Below are 16681 nucleotides of genomic sequence, written 5' to 3'. Positions count from 1 at the left end.
TCTCTTTACGTTACTAACAAAATCCTTTTTCTGATTTCAGGTAATCACCGCATCTTGTGCAGAGTTTACTCGAAAATATTCTTGGCTTTTGCTTTTTGCTATTATTGAAACGCGTAGACCTTCACGACCCTCGCTTCAGGTAACAATAATCATTTAGATGCTTACTCCAGAAGGGATAATGGAATATATTGCCTTGAGAGAAAAAAAGGGGGGGTAATTATTTTAATGGATATTTGTATGCCGAAGAAAGATTCTTGAAGTGAGTGTTTGTAGTAATGTTTAGCAGATGATATTTATTTGAAATAATAAAATATTGCAAGTTCATAGGTATGATTTTATTTAATGTAACATCTTGTTGAGAGTTAAACAAAAAATCTATAGTATAATGAACAAGGCATATTTCAAATATCCATTAAAATTCCAAGATTATGATTATTATGCGATAATTTTCTTTCTATGATATTTCTTCAAAAATAGAGTAAACTGCCAACAAATTCTATTAAATAAGAGAAAATATTAATGAACAAGGTTTGTTGATTTATAATATTTATTTTATTTAAGCTTTAATTATTTTTAAAAGGTCTCATTGCTATGCATAGATATCTTGATACTTCTGTCCTGTGCATATCATTTTCCTCTTATTACTAAAAATAAAGCGAAGTAATAAAAGAGAAATTAAAGTATCAAAAATAAATTATAAAATTAAAAGTAAAACAATCTGAATTACACTACCAAGGATATTTGAAAAACTGTATCGAGAAGTGTAAATAATAAAATAATCTTGAAAAATCGAGATTGGAATAATTATAATGATAAAATGTATCATAAATATCGTACAATATGAAACAAGTTTAGAAGAACTGGACGAAAATAAGAATGGAACGAGGTGCTGCAAAGGAACAACGAATATAATTTTCTTGGGTCTACCAGCTGTCTAGACATCGAGACCAATTTATTATACAGAGAAACACGAATATTCCACTCCGGACAGGACGCGTCGGGGGCTTATATAGCCTCGATGAAAAAGATATTCGACGGTAGACGGGTGGACGACCGATGTCACTGACCTTGCTTAACGATCGCCACTGTCTGTGGGATTCACGTCGGGTTCGATCTCGAGAGGGGAGCCACGGGGACGGTAATGCTGTTACCCCTCGAATTTAGAGAGAGTGGGTTGGTTCCACTTTGCCATATAACGCGTGGCCGGACAATTACCCTGCAGCTAATACATGGATACAAACGTGTTCGTTAATCTGTGAAATCACGATTCACCGTGATGCCTTTAGTTCAGGAGTGAAAATGATGTTGCGTATTTCGTTGAAGTTTCTTTCTTTTTTTTTTTGTATAATTTTTCTTTTTTAGTTTTTGTTCCATAAAATCTTGAGGGATAACGATATCGAGGATAGTATAATTTGTGTTGTTTGTATTGTTTTATTCTTGTTGTAAAGTGAAAGTTTAGGAATATAGGGGATAATTTTTCTTTTTTTATTATTCAGTTTCTTTTTTATTATCAGTAAAGATAGTAAAGTTTTAAGGTCTAATGGGAATGAGGTTCTTGTTAATTCTTCCTTGAAATTATATGGCTTTGTAAGAAGCACCATAAACCATATTTTTGTTTGAACTTTCTTTCCTTTTTTACTTTAAAAGTTTTATTTCTCGAAATAGGGGATTCTTTTTTTATATTTTATACCTTTATTGATATTTTCTTGCATTTTCAAACCTGGAATAATCCCAAGGGACGGAATAAACTTCGTTGGATAAATATAGTTGTCTTTAGAGTAAAATTTAAAAAAGATTTATTAAGGGATCGAACAGATTTGAAGTAGTAAGAAATTATGAAAATTGAATTTGAAATTTAATTTCAACTTTATTAATTCTTTTAATATTTACAAGAAAGCTTAATATAGATAATTATATCTATAGATAGATAAGAAATATATCGTTGTAAGGTTATTTTAAAAAAAAAATATACGATAACGAGTAATCACTTAAATTCTCGATAATATGCAATTGATATTTATTGTCACTTCATAAATTTAGATAAGTGATTTTCAACGAAAATTCCTTTAAAAAACGTTATCAGTGATACATATTTCTTTCTTTCGTTCACTTTTTCATATTCGATAAAATAGAGAGGGAACACCAAGCTTTCATCAAACCATATCAGGGTTAAATTTCAATATCATTCTATTTAATACACAATTTGGAACGCGATTTTTGGGCATTCATCCAACGAGTTACTTATTCTATAGTCAGTTACGAAAATATATCTTTCAGTCGTTAGATGCCAAAATGTAACGATTATCGAAATATCGATTTTTCCAAATACATAAGTCGAGAGCATAATAAAAACTTGTATCCTCTTGCCATTTATCGAGCTGTATTTCGTATTAGACTATAGACTCTATATGACAATATAGATATGATTGTATTAAATATAAGTCGAGATTATAAAGTTATTAAATGAAGCTGAAAAGGTACTTTTGCAGTGCACAAGTTGAGAACCACTAGTTTATGCTGATGAATCTTGGATCGTTTAAGATCTGATAATGCCCCACGAAACTGTACAGGGGCGTTATGGGGGTTAAGTGCTGAAACTAATGCTAATGGTGCATGCATAACCTTATATAAAGACGGAGGAGATGTAATTTCAACATTTTACCTTGCATTTGACAGCTTTATTATGTTTTAAACTCTTGATTAAATTAATTTGTAACTTTACGCTTTCGACGAGGAATAATAATTAAATAATTTAATTATCCTTTTTGGAATTTCGTTTTTTGTTCAAATTTTTCTTTTATAAGATTTTATTTTTTGCTATATATATATATATATATATATATATAATAATGTTTTAATGCTTATTATTTTATTTCTGTCATGTAAGTTTAGGTAAAAAGTTCATTGTCTTATTTTGTTATTTAATTTATTATTAGTAGTAACGTGTACAAATTATCAATTTGTTGTTGTTGTCCATTTTATTAAATATCGAAATAAAGAAAATCTTTATCCAATTATGAAATATCAGTATATTTTAAACTCATTTTTCTCGTAATCGCTAAAAAGAAAGTACAACATGTGGATGAAAGTATTAATATGTTATCTTTATTTAAAATGCAGAAACTCGTTCTTTTTATTATCTCGCCGCACACATAACGCGCATAACATGACAGAAATTAACTTTCATAATTTATATCTTCATCGTTTATCTTCGTTCATTCATAATTTATTTCGCGTTCTTCTATTCCCATCTTGTATTAAATTGTGCAACGAGTTTGTTGTTGCAATAATTAATTGAATCATACTTCAACTGGATCAATTGAAAGAAGAAAAGAAAAGTTACTTTCCATTGCAACAACCGTATAAATCTTTTTATTATTCCCATTAAATTATCAGTAGACGTGGAATTATTATTACTTCAATTATCTAATATTATAAATCGGTACTAACTTGAGGATTAATTTATCATTTATTTTACAATCTGTGATATGCAGTTTGTATAAATACAAACAAAATTATATATTCTAGTAACGTTGTACAATCTCCCCTCTTCAAATTGGATGTTCTCCTCGCTATATTTTACACAAGAATATTTGTCAAAATTATGCATGGATGCTTAAAATCGGCTTTCCAAGATCAATTTTTCATTCATGTGATATTTTCAACGCTACATGCACGTATATTTCCTTACTGATAATGATCTTAGCAGTGTTATAAATATCTATGAGGTCAAACAAGATTGCTAGTTTCGCCAACGTGGGACGCTTTAGTAACTCAACGTTGAAATTAACGTTCAGATTAAATATTTTTACCGTACTGTTCCCTTCTTATTAATTATTATTAACAATTTTATTCCCATATATCGAACATTAAAATGTTCAAATAATAATTTATATTATCTGGTCTAGATTAACAAAAATAACAGGAATTTTATAGAAAGTAGGTATATAAAAATATGTCTGGTTGACATATGTTAGAAGAGAAATCTTAAGAGATCCATAGGGAAATCCGCGTGTTAATTTCCATCCGATTTGTCTCCTCTCTCCCTCCCTCCCTTTCACTTATTCTCGCGAATTTCACTGTTCCTCTTTCTTCACGGCCGTTTATTCTTGGCCACGTCACCCTGGAGAGGTATTCCAACCCCCCTTTTTCAGCAGTGGTTCTTACCGTTATCGGCGGTGATCGTTCGAGGTAACCTCTTATCATCATTCACCGAATAACCCAGTGTCCTAGTTGCGATATCGATTTTACGACCACCTGAAACACTCCTCCTCGTTGCCCTGACTTCTTTTCCTTGTAACATTCACGCTCGAACAGAATGGTACTCGAGAATAAAACGTGTCCGAACTCGAGTAAAACGAGGTTCGAGGGGTTTTTTTTTTTTTTATGTCAAAGATCCCTTGGCTTGCTCGTCTTGGATACGATAAGAATTTTTGTGTTAATACTCGACAAGGCAATCGTTATTGTTACGATACGGTTGGTTATTTTAGAAAAGATTAAGATTAATAATTGTTGATGTGTTTGGTAAACGATGAAAGATTTCGAGATTAATATAGAAAGAAATTTTAGAGAATTCTGCAATTCTATTGATAGATCATCTGATTAAATATATATATAAACGAAGTGAGAAAAAAGAACCGGTGGAATGGTATGTAATCTATTAAAGTATCTAGTTTTATTTATTTTTATAGTACTATTTTAATCCTCTTTCTTTTTTTACTTTTCTTTTGTTCGAGGTTACAGGGGAACAAGGTTAAAAATAGCAATGTATAAAAAGTTGGTTTAACTTTTTATGTTAAAAATTATCTTCGATGAAAACTTCAATAAACGTTTAATATATTTTTCTCGGACTTTACACGTATCCTCTAAAATATATATATATATATATATAAAATAGTTTTAAATCTATCTTTTTACTATATATTTATTATTCTGCATTTCAGATAGATAAAATGAGATAATACAATTTAAAAAAAAAATATCTTTATCATTCTTCGCAAAAATAACGAAACCAAAGTTTGACAAGATTGGAGAAATAAAAAAAAATTACCTTTCAATTTCAAAATTGCGAAATTCGAGTATTGAATCGCGTTTTAAATATTCCATAAAGGAATAAAACGAGCGTTTTGTAATTTAAGTGGGACGACCACCCACCATTGGATTATAAATCGATCGGATAATAAATGGCGCCGAAGAATAAATCTGTTAACAGTGGAGAGAGGCTACGTGTTGTACGTCACGTTGCTAAACGAATGGGTACGGCTGTGAGGTTGCCGCAGAGAGACCGCAGGATCGTTTGCATAGTCGGAATCCCGTGGACAAAGTAGTAAAGTCCAAAGTGTATTCCCGGTTAAGGAAGCACGGGGAGATGGGAAACAAGGCGCCATTGTTCCGTTGATACGGGACATTTCGCTCGATGATGCACGGCAAAACGTCGAGCGACAAATCTAGATTCTACACACGCGGCTAAATTTACCACCACTGGCATTAGGGTGTGTGCACAGAGGGCCTCTTTTTATTACTCGTTCCAACGATCATAATTGGAAAAATCATGTATTTTACATTGATTAATTTTTTGAATTGCTAGCTTTGCTAGATTTATTTCATTTTCAACAAGGATTCTTCACTCGATTTCTTATTCTTTTCCTGAAATTGGTGAAGTGACAACGACGATATTACACGATTGAAGATTGTAAAACGAGTTTATTTTTTTTATTATTTTATCTGTCGTTTATTTGTAGAAACATCGTTTCGACTGACAACGCATGGAAAGATTCTTTTGCCTATTTATATTTCGATAAGAAAGGAAAGCAAACAGTTTTAATGGAAACAGGAGAGAAATAAGGATAAAATAAGAACGCAAAGGGGAATAATTATTTGAAACAATTACATGTCACGTAAGAAAATAAATGGACAAGTCGAATAATATTACTACTTCGACTTGCTTCTTCTTAATTCAATTACACCCCGAGAATAAGCGCACCCTGCGCATACACAGAAAAGAAATCTATATATATAAAGCCACAAAGGGTGAAACGGGTACGCGGCGCTGTGAACACGGTCTAATGGCCGCGGTTCGTCGCCCTTCGGCTCGTTCAATCCCCTGTCTGTCGTCTGGAAGAACTCTGACGACGAGGGTGCGCCTCGTCGCGAACCAGAGGGTGAAACAGCACCAGCCGAAACGTTCGTCCACCCACCCAACCCCTCCACCACGCTTACTACCAGACGAGCGGAGGGGGATATTCACTCGGGAGCTGGCCAGACTCGTGACGTCACGACTCGAGGCTGACGTCATCGCCTGTTCGACGTCACAGCCACCCACTCGAAGCGCTGGTGGCAATCCGTGACGTCACAAATGTTCGATCCGCAGAGAATTTTTGTACCAACGGCGCGCGCCGTTTGATGTGAAATTCCTAGTGAAGTGGATAATGGATTTCGTGGAGGCAAAGATAATTGTTTCTTTGGGAACGATTTCTTATACGTGTCTGGATGACGAAGGAAAGGGATTAGGTCGTTTGTTAGGGCTGAATGGGTTCTTTTCATATCGAGGATGATTTAAAAATGTTTGGTTATTTTTGTTGGAAGAATCGATGAATTTTTCTTTCTTTCGATATTTCAGTGTTCTTTTAAACAAAGAATTGTTCGATCGTTGTGTCGAAAAGTTTTTAATATTTGGTTGGTTTTCGGAACTGTTTTTACAGATCGGTTAACTTCTCTAATCTGAAAGAAGTATTTATAAAAATCCGATACAAGGTAACTCGACGCGATCTAGCGATTTATTCGGTCTAGCTAAGGTTTCGTTTACAACACAGGTTAAGTTAATTTCTTCTGATAAAAAACTTTCCAACGAAAACTTATTTTTGCGTAGAATTCTAGCGAAAATAATTTTAGCATCGTAATCTTGAATCAGATCCGAGTTTCCTTACGAATTTTATATTTTTATTTTATCGCAAATTCTTTTATCGCTATAATTTATTTATTCTAATGTCTGCTAATGTCTTTAATTCATCTATTTTAGATCATTTATTTTTTTTTTGAATTTCTCTTTTGATCTATGATTAATATTTAGAGGTGAAGTTTCTACGTTCTTCAAAATAATATTCCGTGTTTATCTTCCAAAATAGTTTGAGTTGGAGATTGTTCAAAGTTGATTCAAGAAAAAGAAGCATGAATTATTCTCGTTTAATGTATATTATTTTTACAAATTTTTCATAAATGAGAAAGTTATAAGGGATGAAACAAGCTGATTTTGTAGAGATATTTTTATTTCCTAAAAATTATAGAGTGCAAATAATTCGAAATGAAATTATCGAGGCAGATTTTAATTCAGATTATCAATAGATTTTTTTTTCTTTTCCTATGCAAACTCGATGTCCAAAAATAACTACCACCCATACGAATTACTTATCGGTCGATTACGTTTCTGCGTGGCTTTGTACAGGGGCTTTGCATCCTATTTAAATTCCTTACCCTAAATATCACACTTTACGCTCGTTGAATTCGTTTCAATATTCTTCTCGACAGCTTCGAAATTCGACGCTTCTATTCAAAGACAATTCTGACGATCGCTTAGAATAGAAATAAATCTTCTCGTGAACCGAGTATAAATAAATTTTATCCGAAATTTCGATCTTTCGAATTTCGTCGCAAGAAACAACGTTTTATTTAGAAATGCAACGCCTCCACCTACAACGGAAGTACACAGGGCATTGCACAATCGCCCTATATTAGAACAGTATTTCAACCGACGCGACGGCATAATTTAGAAATTATTCAGATACACTGCTTTCGTCCTATATTACGCTCCATAAATTTTAACTGCTTGTACGAAACGCGTATCTCATAGAATTCAAAAAACAAAAGAATTCAATCGATACCAAGATGAAAAGTCAAATAATTAACACGAAATTAAGAATGGGACAGCATGATCCATCTCTCGCTACTAAGAATAATAAAATCCTAATTTCAGCCTGCAATCGAGGCAAAGGAGAGCAACGTTGCGTGAATGAAATTCCACCGGAAGACGCACGAGTTTCAAACCGGGCCCGCGTGTTCGCAGGAGGAATGCATCGAACCTGCGCAATGCGGTTGTCACGGAAAACTAAGCAATCTTATGCAACGGAGCGCAATCCTAGAAACGATTTCCCCTCCTACGCGATATATATCGCGTTCCACACGTGCCGCCCGCGACACGCGTCCTTCGTATCCGCGGTTTCAACATGTAAAAATCCTGTCTGAAATGAAGCTGAGGCTCGGATTCGTGCGCAAAGACGGTCGATAGAGGGCGAGGGTGGGTGGAATCCTCTCCTCTGTGACCGAGTTGACACGTGGCCACGTGTAGGAATTCATCATCCCTCTATCGGTGTTGCGGAGGCACGATGATGGCGGGGCAGTTAATATTTTATGGGTCGACGAGGCGCGCGTGGGATGCTCGTGGACGGTGGATAGATATGCGAGAGGATGAATAGTGTCGTAGGATAGGCTGGGTCATGGAATGTGGAATTTTGCGGGGGGGGATGGATTTAGAATTTTGGTTTGAAGCAAAAGTGGTCTTGGACTTTGTTGAACGAGGATATTCGCCTTTTCGATTCGATTTTTACGAGTGGAGTGGATGAAAGATGTGTTGTAAGGTGGTTAAGAATAGATTTTGCAGGATGAGATGGGTTCTTTTTTTGCTCCTTTTTTGTTAGTCATTTTCTGCACCAAGGGGATAGTTGTTTAAAAAATAAATAATTACGATATTGGTGCATGTTATATCATTTTCTAAGATATTTGCATATTTGATGCGTTGTAATTTTTGAAATTTTATTGTTTGTAATAACGAGAACGTCAAACAAATTAATGTACGCGATAAAATATTTTAAATATATGGAAGATATCAAGTGTTGTCTCTGAAATGATTATTCACGTAGAATAAATATTTGGAACGTTGTACAATGTGTTTCATCGATCATAATCAAAAATAAAATATTTTCGTGATAATACAAGCAAAGAATGAATTATTTCTTTTTTTTTTTTATAAATTAATAAATTTTAAATGAACTTTTTTTTTCTTTCGTGCTATAATTCAATATTATAGCTAATATCACGCGTGAAAAATTTTTTTTTTTTTTTAGTAAATTTCTCAAGAATATATCACGTTATTTAACGTGAAATATAATTTCATATTTCGAATTAATTAATTTTATAATTACATCATACGTGTTTTAATTTTCTATATGTATCTTTTCGAAATTATTAATTAATATTACATGTATTTGCACGTGTAAACATTTGAAAATACGTAACTTACGTTATTAATAATAATAATAAACGTCATTAAATTTTATTAATATATATTTACGTATTATATTACGTATATATTCTTGTTGTTCGGACATATATTTGATTATTAAAATTATCCAGACGAATAAAATATTGTATTAACTTAAACGACTATATTTTAAACAAATATCTTTATTTATCTGTATTTATTATCATTACCACGAATTTTCGATCGATTATTTTATTCAAAATCAAAATTTTTCCAAAATGATTTTAGATTTTATTTCATTTCTTTTTTTTTTTATTTTTTATTTTTAGCAAAGAAGACCTATTTAAAATTCAGCACTATTCTTGACATTCTTTGTTTGATTATTACGAACGATATACGTATCATAATAGTATCATAAATTCTGCGTCTAATAAAAGTAATTTCATGTAAATTAAGGTATGTAAATTAAGATAAGAATTAATCTTGATATCTTTTATTTGCAAAGAATTTTACGATGCAGAGATCTTTAAAATGATTTTCTTGAACAGGGTTTTTTAATAATTTTGTTTAAAAATTTTTCTCTCAATACGAAAGATTTCATCGCCATTCAATCCCATTCATCAAACAAATTATTAATGAATTTTCTCTTCATAAATTGAATCATCCCTTTGTTCTCGAATTATATTTTTCAATTTCCTTTTTTTCTTCCTCTTAATAAATTTTCTGTGTTGTTCACTTTGAATGTTTTATTCAGATCAGCTACTCCTCGTCAAAGAATGGCTCTCCAGTGGAACTACGTTTATTTCACTCATTTTTATCCTTTCCTCTCAAGATCCAAAAATAAAATAAATTCAAAGGAATCTTTTATAATCACTAGTTAATTGTAAATCATTTGAAAAACTTTGCATTCAATTTATCTAGCATTCGTTTAAAATTTAATTGAAAATTTCTAATTTATCTAAAGAAGGGATAAAGCCCAATCAGATGGATTCTCTTAAATTAAATAAAAAACAATAATAGAACTTTCAATTTTTAGAAATTCACATCAACTCAATACGAATCTCAAACAATTAAAAATCTTCAAATCGCGAAGACAAAATCTCCCAGTAAAAGAGCTTTGATCGATGAAAATTCAAAAGCTCTTTGTACACGGATTAATAATTTTCCAACTGAGAAAACGAAATTCAATTTTCTAACGTGAAACATAATTGTAAAACACGCGATCAAAGATTTTATAAAAAATATAGAGGCACAGTTTCGAATCCTCTTACACATTATCCTGTATTTTGTATTATTTAAAATCCTGAATATTAAAATATTATCGAGTGATTGATTCCTGACATCTTGGGACCTAGTCACAAAACTTTCAACTTAGTAAAATTCTAAAAGAATAAAATAACATCGTCGACATTTTATATATAAAGATTCTCGAACTTCAAACTTTTGAAATTGTTTTTGGCATAGAAAAAAAGATAGAAGAGAAACGCCATCTTCGCCACTTTGCCACAATTTATCGATTCACGAGAAGAAACGACGTTTATCCTGTAAGCCATCGTGGTGTGACCCTTGAACCGATGCCATCCTGCAATTTCTGTCGCGGTACACTTGTTGAAATTTCAAGGCTACCCGAGCTTGCTCGGAATAGTGTACGTTCTATCGAAGAGATGGCAATATGGTCCAGTGGATGTCGTCTGCCAATTTCTCGAAACTTGATCCCTTTCGACGCTGCCTTCATTGTGACACAGAGGAGAGATGATCAAACTTTTAACAACATGGCCGTCCAAGCTTCGACTTTATTATAATTTCGCATTGATGAAAATTTTTTTTTCTTTACATCTATAAAAAGATTAACTTTTATTAAAAGTTTGGTAATTTTTATTTGTTTTATATATTTGGAGGATGACGTATATTTTTGTTTTTCTTATATAATGGGGGAAAGGTGATAATTAGACTGTAGATTTTCGTGATGATTGAAAAAAAATGGAGATTAAATGATTAATTGCTTCATTGTTCGAAATGCGTACTTTGAATATTTTGTATTTTTTTGCGTGTCCTGTCATTGTGCAAAAAACGTGGATTTCTGTTCGTTGCATAAATGATATATTACCAGGTTATTGCATATGAAATGATCGTTTTCACAAATGTACATTCGTATTATTCCTGTACAGAGATATAAATTGTATTTTTCAGTGGAAAAATTGGAATTATACTTTATACTCGCACAAACGGAATTGTCGCAAATGAAAAATGTCGTAAAAATTGGGGAGAAATTGTCATAACGAAAGTCTCTTTTAAATGTGACTTCGTATGATGTAAGTAACTTTGTACTTGTGACGTGAAATTGAAGTTGAAATATTCTTTATCAAAATTTTCTCACTGTAACACTTGCATATTTTAAATATAATCAACGAGTTTTAAATGTTCCTTTGTAAAAAAAAAATTCCAATTCAACGAAATAATACGGAAACAGGAAGATTTTTGAGACGAAATGTTTATTATCTATCACACGAAATGAAAAACATGAATTTTAATTAATCTAATATAATATAAATGGATAACAAAATTGATAACTTGATAAATTGATAAATTGATATTTTACATTTTTATACCCATAAATATTCTTCTATAATCCGTCCAGTTCTATCTCTCATCAAATTTTCACTTCATTCCATAACTCTTTTTCCAAGAAGTGGAATCAATTGTACAAGTATACTTGGAATCTATCCATTCGTCATCGATCAAATAATTACAGCAAATTAAAAAACTTGCAGGAAAACAACAATAAATAGAAACAAGATTTCTCTCTATTTCTCGCTTTAAACTTCAATTAAAATCAAATAACCGCGTGCCATTGTTCCTTTTCTCCTCTCTTGTTTCGCTTAGTTTTCCTTTTTTTATGGGTAGTGTAAAGTCGTGGAGGGAAAAAGATCGATCTTTAAATCAATGGCTCCTAATTCCACCTTGGCCGACATATTACGAGACGTATTCTGGCCATCATAAAATGTGTTGCAACGTTTCGTTGCAAATGAAAAACATTTGTACCAGTATGCGTGCCAGTATAAATTATCGCGAAGGGTGAAAAGAAACTATCTATAAAACCATAGGACAATTTTATCGAAGCGTTCCAAGTCTTGTTCCTTTATCGAGCAGAAAATTTCTTCAAATTGAATCGAAGGTGGTGGATCCTCCTATTGAAAAAAAATCCCCATCTCATCGAGCTGCGAATCTCCAACTCTCACCTGTTAACAAAGCTGGAGAGAAGCAGATCGATGGCTTGAGAACTGGTGCGGCTCGACCTCGTCAGGGGAGGAGGGGGAGAACGCCTCCTTTTTTTTTCCATCGGCGTTCGTGGAAAAAGTATACGGTCACCGGGGCGCATCCGTGCAACCCTGACCTTTGTTCACGTCGAAAGCGAGAAGTTCCCTCCAAGCATCGTAATTCACGTGTCGCTTTCTATTTTAACGTTTCATACCTCGCCTCGAGTTTCTGGTTAAGCGGGTTCCGTCGTCTCCTCTTCCTCCGAACCCGCCAAGTGTACAATTTTACGCCACGATGCCGCGTATTCCCTTCCGTGTGATCAGCTGTTCTCTCGTCGTCGTTGTCTCGTTGTTTCGCCGGTTACGTGTCATCGTCGTGATAACGCCGATCGCCGCTTTCCTCGAAGGCTTAGATTAGCGGAAGCTTTGCGATTCTTGAGTGGTGTTTCTTGGAAAACACTTCCAACGTGTTTCAAGAAATTGCAATTGTATGATGGTCGAGATATATATTTTTTGCGAATTAATTTAATAGAGGGAAGTTTTAGTTTCGGCCTGTGATCGTGAAATGATATTTTTTATGAATCATTGCAATTTATTGGCGATTTATTCTTTCGTCATTTTGGAATAATGATTGTTAAGTTGATGAATGTTAAGTTAGAGTTGGGTTAGAAGAAGAAGCTTGTTATTTTCTTGTAATATTTTTATATCGCTCTGTGAGATAAGTTTATATATACGATATACTTGGATTTGCAACTTGCAAATCGAATTATTCAATTGCGAGTTGTTTATTTTATCCAAAGTTTAGTTTGCACGAGTGGTTTTTGAAGTTGAGCTGAAGTTGATCAATATCTGCTTGATCAAAAGTTTAACTTCAACGAACGAATATTGTTAGTTACTTGTAGCAACATATATTAGAATAACAATTTACAGAGAGGCTTAATATAGGTAATTTGATTCGTATTTTTTATCATGATTGCACAAAGTTTGTACGATACTTTCAAGTTGTTGTACATTTATAATAACAAAAGAGATTATTTTTAGTTAATCGAAATACGAAAATACGGTTATAAAATATTATATCGTATTTTCGTGGTTCGTATTTCATTAAACGGTTCATTGAACTGAATCGATTCTTTCACTTCCTCCACTTTGCTTAAATTACACATGATTTCCCAACTTCTCATCTGTAGTTAAAACTCGTGCAATCTTGTTATATCCATCTTGAAATAACCTATCCTTCTTTGATTTATTACAAAAAAATTAAACGATTCACCAATAAGAAAATACAATAGAAATAGATATAAAATGGTTTTTTGATTTTAGATTATAAAATTATTTATTCTTCTGTGAAGAAGATTCATAGGTTTTCGTGTTTGAATACCTACATTAACCCCTTGACATTTATTATACATTTTAGTATAATGGGAAATGCACGATGTCTGGCATCAAAGGGTTAATACTAAGATATAGGGAATCAATAGTAGTTGAGAAAAATAATTTCAAATTATTTACTTGTTTCCATGAAATTAATATTAAAAATGACCAAAGTAATATTATATTTAAAAAGAATTGTTTTGCAATTGAGCAAAACATTGATCGTATATTTACTTTTAAATATAATCGTTCTGAGAAAAGTTTAACATTTTGTTTCATAGAACAAAGGATTATAAGAAATTCCTCTAAGAAAGTTAATTTCATTCTTTCGATTCAACAAAAGAATAAAAGAAAAGAAAAGAGACTTGAAGCTTCGTTGGTTTTTAAAGTTTCGAGTTATCCAATAGCCGAGGCAATGAAAGTAGTTGGATCGATCTGGTACACAGTACCCACTTCTATTGAAAAGTTGTCGAAAGTGAAAGTCTCTAGGGAGGCATTAGGGAATTTCTTGCATTTGAATTTCCACGAGACCTGATTATCGATTGATACGAATGGAAATACATTTTTCTTTGGTGGAACGATATTCCATCGAATATTATTCGATTCGAGACATGTATTTAATATACTCGACCTCTTTTCAAGGATAAAAAAATTGTGTGCGCCTCAAGATTCTCGAATATTTGTTCAGTTGAACAAGAATTAATCGAACGATGAGTATTCTAATCTTCTTCGCTGTCTCATTGACATAATTTCAATAAAATAATAAATAAAGACGTAAGTTTTTTTTTTATTTGGTGGTGAAATGTACGAACTTTTTCATAAAAATAATTTCTGTAAAATTTTAAAAAAGATTAACATTAAATTAATCAATAAGTAATCAATCAAGGAATTTAACCGTTTTAATTCAATCTTTATTCAATTTTATTTTCATTTTCACACAAAGTAATTTAATTAGTTTGTTTTCATTTTATGCTTTAAAATAATTAAAAATTTAATTAAACGCAGTATTTATTCATTTTTTGAAAAATTCTAAACGATTCAATGGAAGATAATGTTATCCTAATAACGAAACAGGATTATCAATAAATTTATTGAAACACTTATAAATAAATATTCGCATTCCAAATAATAAGGACAATTCTATAATTTTTAATCACGCTTCAAAAATTATTTGATAAAATCCCAATAGATGGCCTAGAGGAAATTTTTTTTATTGGAAAAAACCGATAAGAGAATCGATGGATGACCGTATCCGAACAATTTCAATCAAAAATAAGATAAAAATTGTATTATCGATTGTTATTTCATCAATGCTTAACGAATCGAAATAATAATAGCGATTAGTTTTAATGAAATTTCGATTTATCGTGTCCCAGTATGGTCACATATAATTAACGTGTAATATCATAAGTGCATCATGATAACATCGATGATTTATCGTTTTATCTCGTATACCTCGCATTCGTGATTGAAAATCAACGTCGATCGTTGGTTGCGTCTAATTTTTTCTCGAATCGTGAAACGAAGTAATAAATCGTATGATAAAATAATTTTACGAGATGATCTTTGTATGAAATTAGAGTTAATCATTTGTGTAGAGTATAATCAATAATTACAATCGGGATGCGGTTGAAAAAGATAGGTTTTTAAAAAAAAAATTGATTTAAAAATACAAAATGTATAAAGTTACAACTAGTAGTTGTTTTATTTTAATTTAATAGAATATGTATATTCTCTCTTTTTCTCGATATATCGAATAGGGAACGGTTTTTTAATTGTTTCTACATTTCGTACGTGAATTGAATATCTTTTTGAAAAATGGTGAAAACGAAACGAGATATTATTTAAGAATTAATGAAATTTAATTTCTTTTGTTAATGGTTTTATATTAATACTTTACACGTAAAAGAAGTAGTAATAAATATGAAGGAATATTTAATTTTCACATCGAGCGCGATTAAACGAAAATACAAAATTTAACAAAGAAACGATATAATTTAATGTTGTTAGCTATCAGTATTAATTGATATTCAACAAAATTACGAATAATAAGATAATAAAACATTTCGCAAGATAATAAAATTATAAAATGATGTAGATGTGAAAAATATTCAACAATCATTACATTGTAGAAATATAACGTATAAAATTTCCACGTTAATTGGATAAAAAACAAACCGGAGAGAAAACTTTTTTGCAAAAAAGAAACGAAAGGATGATCATTGATGATTTCGATAGAATGAACGAAGAAACTAAAATATTTGAAAATCGTGGAACTATTTATATCGAAAATACAAGAAGAGCAACTTCTTGTTTGCCAATATTATTTGTGTAAGAGAGTGAATGTTAAAATATTAAATGATATTCGAAAGGAGAAGAGAAAATGATACCAATTTTTCATAAATTTCACGATCGATAATTAAATATACGTTATACGATTCGAAAATTAGAAATTGGATGATATTAAAAATTTTTGATAAATATTAGCACAAGGATTACATAAAAATGTCACGAATTTTATGTGTCATTTCCTGTGTCATTTTGTGCTCGCATCATTTTTCTATCAAATTTCGTGATTATAAAATAAAAGATGAATCTAGCGACCTGTAGATAACACGTTTCACGTCTGTAAAATGCGGAAGATTATCGTTATTTACGAAGCTGTCTTATCTTTTATACCTTTCTTGTCGCGCGATCTTAATAATGATGATAAATATGGCTTTTATTTGTTTTATAATATTTGATAAATATCTTATGTCATCACAATAGAGAATCACATATTAGTCTGGTAATCTTT

At 31.7% G+C, this 16681-nt stretch overlaps 1 protein-coding gene across 18 annotated transcripts in view; it reads left to right on the top strand.

The window, feature by feature from the left end:
• The window catches only part of LOC107998865 (solute carrier organic anion transporter family member 3A1), a 113390-nt gene that overhangs the window by 71987 nt on the left and 24722 nt on the right, over positions 1-16681 (top strand). For 7 of the 18 annotated variants that reach the window (XM_062080801.1, XM_062080816.1, XM_062080811.1 and 4 more), the window contains one exon: positions 41-139. The exons of the other annotated variants lie outside the window; for them this stretch is intronic. The gene's annotated coding sequence lies outside the window, so the exon portion shown is untranslated. The remainder of the gene's footprint in view (positions 1-40; positions 140-16681) is intronic. 18 annotated transcript variants of the gene reach the window in all.

This window comes from Apis cerana, linkage group LG10 (genome assembly GCF_029169275.1).
Source record: "Apis cerana isolate GH-2021 linkage group LG10, AcerK_1.0, whole genome shotgun sequence".
Lineage (NCBI taxonomy): Eukaryota > Metazoa > Arthropoda > Insecta > Hymenoptera > Apidae > Apis > Apis cerana.
This window is presented reverse-complemented; position numbering and strand designations above follow the sequence as displayed.